This window comes from Populus euphratica, unplaced genomic scaffold (assembly GCF_000495115.2).
Source record: "Populus euphratica unplaced genomic scaffold, PopEup_1.0 scaffold1325.1, whole genome shotgun sequence".
Taxonomy (NCBI): domain Eukaryota; kingdom Viridiplantae; phylum Streptophyta; class Magnoliopsida; order Malpighiales; family Salicaceae; genus Populus; species Populus euphratica.
This window is the reverse complement of record NW_011501173.1, coordinates 47,367-54,940: the sequence shown is the minus strand read 5'-3', so window position 1 is coordinate 54,940 and position 7,574 is coordinate 47,367.

The following is a 7,574-nucleotide window of genomic DNA, read 5'->3' as shown; positions in this document are numbered from 1 at the left end:
CCCTCTGATTACTTTCATGTTGTGACAGTTACTAGAAATTGGTCTTTGTCATCATTAAATTGCACCAAGCTAATGAATTGTTAATTGACATTTGTAATGAAAATTTTTATTGTTCAATATGTAATTTTGTATATAGTTGACGTAACCTAACACTCACCTTGACAAAACCTAATGGAAGTTTGTCATTTCCAGTTTCAAAGAGCAAATTGGATATGTATTAACAAAATCCTGAATGAAGAACACGTGAGGTGAGATAAAAAAAGATTGGCGGATATGAAAAAAGACTCATTTCAAAAACTAACGTGGCAAAAGTTTCAAATCATGAACGAATTTAACTTGTGATGAGTGGTGGAAAATCAAAATCCAAGTCTTGTATTATGTTGTCCTAAGATCTCACACGACCTTCATGTATAGATTATGTACCATGATGATATTGCTGTAAGTTTAATGGGTCAATAAGAAATAAGTTTTCTATCTTTAGTTTATCTTATGAGAATGTATGTTTAAGTATAATAAGAAATAAGTTTCCTTCTTTTTAGTTTATCTTATGTGAATATATGTTGAAATACATTGTAAATTAATACATAAATTAGTTGTTCTATATGGTAATTTAAAATACATGATCAACTCCAACCATATTTTTAACACAAATAGTTATAACTCGATATTTCTTGAAAAATATTTTCAATCATAATTTTAACTGAACATCCATTTAAATTAAATATACCACAGTAAAAGATGATTTTTTAAAAACCAATTTTTTTTCAAACTTCAACCACAAAAACAAACACATCTTAAATCTATAGTTTAGGCTTTTTTTTTTAATGGTAGAGTCAGTACATGTTTGGTATAATGGTGTAAGATATTCTTTAAAATTATTTTTCAATTAAAAATATATTTAAAATTTTTTATTATTTTTAACATAAACACATCAAAATCATCTCCTATATTTCCAAGAACAACAACAAAAGAATGATGTGAAAAAGAGGGAACGGGAAGCACTTCGCTTAATACCTAATCCTAAAATGGAATCTAGATGAGCTTACGACTTACACTAGAGCAGAAGACCTAAAAAGAAAATACCCATTTATATTCTATATCAGACGAAGAAAGCCTTCCGTAGCCGGGTCTATCGATTTCCTTTGGTGATTACTAGTATAAAAAATTCCTATATTCCTCTCACTAGGAGTTCTTTTCTTTGAGGTAGGATGGTTCAATCAACCAATGTATGGGTAGAATGAAAATGAAATTAGGAAATAGGGCACAATGGGTGATTACTATTATAAAAAATTCCTATATTCCTCTCACTAGGAGTTCTTTTCTTTGAGGTAAGATAAAAAAAAATATTAAAAACATATCAATTTCATTTTTTTAAGGCAAATATATTTTTAAAAAATACTAAAAAAATAATTTATTGTATTCCCAAATATTTTTTTATTCCTCGGGATTTTTCTTTCTTTCTGATAATTAGGACTCAAAATATGAATATTCATAAAAATTGATTTTTATCATAAAACTATAATTTAACTTGAGCAAAATAGTCAATAAAAAATAAATAAAATAAATAAGAACAATGTAAATTAGAAAAATAGAGAGAATATTCTTATTTTATATAATCTTGTAAATGTAGTTGTACATAAACATCATCTTAATAATGCTTCTATTTATAGTCTAATATACATTAATACTTGTAAGCCCAAAAGCTATAAAAATATACAGAGTTCAAATATACTTCAAGATAATGAACAAATATGAGGATGAAGAAGTGAAAGAAGGTAAATAGGCATTTATATATAATGTATGATTTCATAACACTTTTCATTGGATGTTTTTTTACATCCTTATACATTAGAAATTGCCACATTGAAAACCTTACCATGAGAAAACTTAATGGAAAAAAAGAAACTTGGTTAAGAGGGAAAAAAAGTACAATGTATATTAACTTCCCCTCATAAATATATCACCTTAAGTCTTTAAGCTATCTCGTTCCAATATGACATCATAATCTTTTAAACATTATAGTTGGTAATGCTTCAATGAATAAATTTGCTAGATTATCTTTATAGCAAATTTGGTGAACATCAATATTACCTTACTTATCAAGATCATGTATAAAAAAAACTTTTGGTGGGATGTGTTTTGCTTTATCTTTTTTGACATGTCCCCTTTAATTGAGCTATATATTTAATATTATTCTCATACAATATGGTTGGAGTTTTTCTGCTGGAGGATAAACCACATGTTTTCTGAATATATTGAGTCATTTATCTCATTCACACATACTTACGACTAATTTCATGAATTATAGGTATTTTAATATGACTAGATGAAGTGGAAACTAATGTTTGCTTTGTGGATCTCCATGATATAACAACATTATCACACGTAAAGAGATAATTTGTTTGAGATCGACCTTTATATGGATCAGATAACTATCTTATATCAACATACCTAACTAATTCATAATTAGCTTTATTTGAATAGAATAAACTCATATTTATAGTTCCTGGTAAACAATAAAAAATATGTTTAGCTCCATTTCACTGTCTTTTGGTAGGAGAAAAACTATATATTGCTAGCAAAATCATAAAGAATATTATATCAAGTCATGTATTGTTAACAAGATATATTACTCATCAATTGCACTGAGGTATGGTACTTCAGGATCAAGTAATTCTTCAATGTCTTCTGGAATCCTCAGAGAGTCCCTTTTCACATTAAGTTATTGAACGGGGTACTCAATTGATGTATTTTATTCATATAAAATATTTTAAAGGCCTTTTCCGTTTAAGATGATTGATGAATGAGAATTCCTTTTACTAAATGCTTGATCTACAGGCCAAGATGAAAAAAAAAATTTCTTAAATCTTTCATCTTTAACTCTTTCTTTAAATAATTTACTATATTTAGTATCTCTCCAATAGTTCTAATAATATTTAAATCATTAACATACACAATAATAATAACAAAAACATATTGTAACTTATTTATTAAAACATATGGGCATCTAGAATCATTATTATACTTTTATTTGAATAAATATTTACTAAAATGATTATATCACATGCATCTTGATTGCTTTAATCCATATAAGAATCTCTGTAACTCAATTGGCTAAACTTTTTAGGATTTGAATTATATGCTTCAAACATTTTAAATCCTTTATATTTTGTAAATGAATTTAATTATTTTTTGGGTTGCTTATTTACATGTTAACCAATCATCTCTATGTTAACACTCTTTGAGATTTAGGTTTACGGTCTTTATTTTTACTAATGATATTAAAAGATATATTATATATAAAAAGTTATTAGTAACTATCTCATTTAAGTTCTATTTTTCTTATGTGGATACATAACTTATCAAGACCTTTTTATTTTTATTATTTTCAAGTACCTAAAGCTCTTCTAGGGTGTTATGATTAGGTATGTCTATATCTTTATGAGTGCTTTTTTTTTTATAATGCCAACTTAATTACTTGCTCTTTTTTTCCAGACGATTTTTGTTTTTTGAACTAGTTGTTCCACGATGTTTCCGGCATGCCTTGAATTCATTTGCTATAATTTTAGTGGATTGTCCTATTAGGACTTCAGTCTGGGCTGGAGCGGTTGGCATATGAGATATGACTACTTATTTTGAATTAGTGAATGCATCTGGTAGCTGATTTGCTATATGTTGCAAGTAAAATATCTTTTGACCTTCTTGTTCATATTATTTTATACGAGGATCAAAATTCAGTAATAATAATACATTCCATATAATATTTTTATCCAGCTGTTTAATTTCTCCATCTAATACTGGAAATATAGTCTTATCAAAATGGCAGTCAACAAATCATGATATAAATGAATCATCTATTAATGATTTAACATATCAATAGGGACTTAAACCCAATATAAATTCCTAATCTCATTTGAGGATCCATTTTTGTAGGTTGTGGTGGATAAATTAGAACTTCCACTACATAACCAAATATTTTTATATGGAAAATGTTTGGTTTATGACTGGAAACTAATTGTAGCAGGGTGAATTTATGATATAATATTAGCCTAATACATATACATGTTGCTGCATGTAAAATAACATGCCCCCAAATAAAGATATAGAGTCTTATTGTTACGAGTAAAAACTTTGCAATTAATTAGAGGTGTTTAATAAATGATTCAAGAAGACCATCTTGAGCATGAATATATGCAACAAGATATTTAATGTTTATTTTGAGTGGTATAAAAAAATCATTAAATGTCTAAAATGTGAATTCATTAGCGTTGTTAATATGAATTGTCTTAATTATATGATTTAAAAAATATGCTCATAATCTAATAATTTGAGCAAGTAATCTTGCAAATACTATGTTATGAGTTAATAATAAACACACTTGTAATTGTACTGTAGATGCATTTATTAAAACCATAAAATATCTAGATGGCACACGTGGTGGGTGAATAAACTCACAAATATGTCTTTGAATATGTTCCATAAATCTTAGGGATTTAATCCAAACTTTAATTGGTGATGGTCTAATAACCAATTTTTCTTAAGAACAAGCAGCATGCGATAATTATTTAAATTAAAGAGCCTTTTTGTTCTTTAATGGATGGTCATAAGGATTCTCAATAATTATTTGCATCATTATTGATCTAGGATGATCTAACTAGTCATGTCAAATAATAAAATTATTTTGTTTATTGAATTTCTGGTTCATTATTGTATATCTCCAATTGTACTAATAGTTGTATATTACAAACTCAAAGATAAAATGAGTAATTTTTCCAATATTTTTTGTAATAGGAATATTCAATATGATATAAAAATATTTTATACCATTGTTATTAATAGTCTTAATATGGTACTCGTTTTAACATATAACCTTGAAACTTAACAGATTTGAATAAAACATTATCAATTATAAATCATTTCCCCTTAAAAAACATTATATTAGCCCTTTCAAAACTTTCAATCAAGTCTATTGAACCTACTATTGTATTTACTTTTACTTTCATCATTCTCAAATTTAAAAAATATTATTTATACCTTGGAATGGTGTGTCATTATATTATTTGCCAAACATATATTTTCACCACTAATATACAAGTCCATATTTTCTTCATGAAAAAAAAAATATATAAAAATTCATAAAAAGACATGATTCTTAAAGTTGTATATGACAATTATTATAATACAATCATTTACATTAAATAAGTCAACATGAAAGAAATAAACCAAAATACATTTAAATATACTAGTATAAAATAAAAACGCCTAAAAAATTAACATAATTTTAAATTATGACATTCTTATATTTATCTAATTAATATTTTCATTACAAGAAATATCAACTTTCTCATCAATTTGCCTAAAGAAATTGGCAACATTAAAGTTTGCCTGAAGAAATTGGCATCATCAAGGTGTGTTATATCAAAGAAGTTGAAATAAATATTATTATTATCTTGGTATGAATGAGTAAAATTTATTTCTACATCTTTCTCTTTTTCTTTAAATGAAGACTAATATAAATCAACAAGATATTTGGTTGTATGACAAGTACGTCATCAATGTCCATTCATTCTATATCTATAATAGATATTTTATATCTTTTTGATATCTCTATTATGTACATTCTTTCCATTTTCTAGTTTTTTCCTTATTCTAACAAGGTTTATTGTAATTGTAACCATTAGAATTGTGAAAATTAATTAGTCTTCACCTATATCCACATCTATGATTTTTACCATAACCACAACCATAATAATTATTATATCTTGGTTTATTATATCACTCACTTCAGGAAATGAAGTTAAACCAGTCGATCATGATATATAATTTTTCATTAAAAACTCATTATTTTATTCGGTTACAAGAAGACATCAAAATTAGTTCAGAGTATTTCTTAAAAAGTCATTCTCTATATTGTTACTGTAGGAGTACATTTGAGACATAAAAAATATTTTTTTCTAACATGTTTTATCAATGATCTTATCTCCATATAATTTTAATTTAGAATCAATATTAAACATTGCAAAATTATATTTACTTGCTAATTTAGAATCTTATAATTGTAAATGTATTCAATCATAACAATTTTTTGGAAGAATAATTATCCTTTGATGATAATATCTTTTTTTAAAGTTTTGTCAAAGAAAAAGAGAATCTTTCATTGTGAGATACTCAATTTTCAACTTCTTATGAAAATGTCTTTGTCTTATTTTGACTAGATGCTTTATTGATATTTTCAATAGTGTTTACAAGACTCATGCCATCTAGATAAATTTCGGCATCAAGGACCCATGATGAATAATTTTTACCTATAAAATCAAGTGCCACAAACTGAAGTTTGACAAGATTTGTCATGGTTACTTTGAAAAATATCAAAATTGTTAGTGATTTATTTTAAACATTATAATAAATATTGAATAAACATTCACTTAAATATTGAATAAATTTGTTATGAACTTTAAAAAAATTCACTTAAAAAAAAGGAGTAAATAAACACACATTTTATTTTTTATCCACGAGTCAAATATAATTATTTTCTTTAAGATAGAAGCGAGGAAAAATCAAGTTGATAACTTATTATAAAACTATATATTTATAAGGAAGCAATTTACTCAATAAAGAGTAAATAAAATAAATAAAATTAATAGAGATTAGAGAAACAAATAAAGTATTCTTATATTATATAATCTTGTAAATATAGTTGTAGATAAATATTATTTTAATAATACTTCTATTTATCTTGTAATGCACATTAATACTTGTAAATCTATGAAGTTATAAGAAAATATAGAGTTTAAATGTTCTAGGAGATGATGAATGCACATGAATATAAATAGATGAAAGAAGGAAAATAAACATTTATGTGTAATGTATGATTTTATAATAATTTTTGTTTAATTTCAAATCGAATAACCCTTATCTTTTTTAGGGTCGTTTTAGAAGGATACTTACTGTTGTTTTTTAAAATATTTTTTGTAATGAAATATATCAAAATATTTTTTTTATTTTAAAAAAATTATTTTTGAGATTAACATATCAAAACAACATATAAAAAAAATTAAATTTTTAATAAAAAATTAAATTTTTTAGAAATGCTATTTTCTTTTAAAAGTTGCATAAACACGTTAATAAAAATATTATTCGGCTATGCACTTGCTGCATGTTTGCTAAAAAATTATGTTTTTAATTTGAAATTATTATTATTATATATATATATATATCATTTTAATGGGATGAATTTAATAATAATTTTTTAAACTACTTTAATATATATTTTTTAAAAAAATACTATAAAACACAATGTTAGCAAAATATTAAAAACTACCGGAATACAAGTTGCCTCGAGGCGTGCATGTCTTAGATTTGCGTATCCATCTCTCTCTCTCTCTCTCTCTCTCTCACACACACACACACACACTCATAAAATAAAATTTAATTTAACTTAAAAAATCAGCAGCAGTTAAACTGCGTTGACTGAAATAAATGAATGTAAGAAAGAATGACACAACTCTTTCCTTTCCCAAATCTCATCTCTCTTTCCTTCCTTGTTCACACTGCTTTACCTTGTTCATACAACT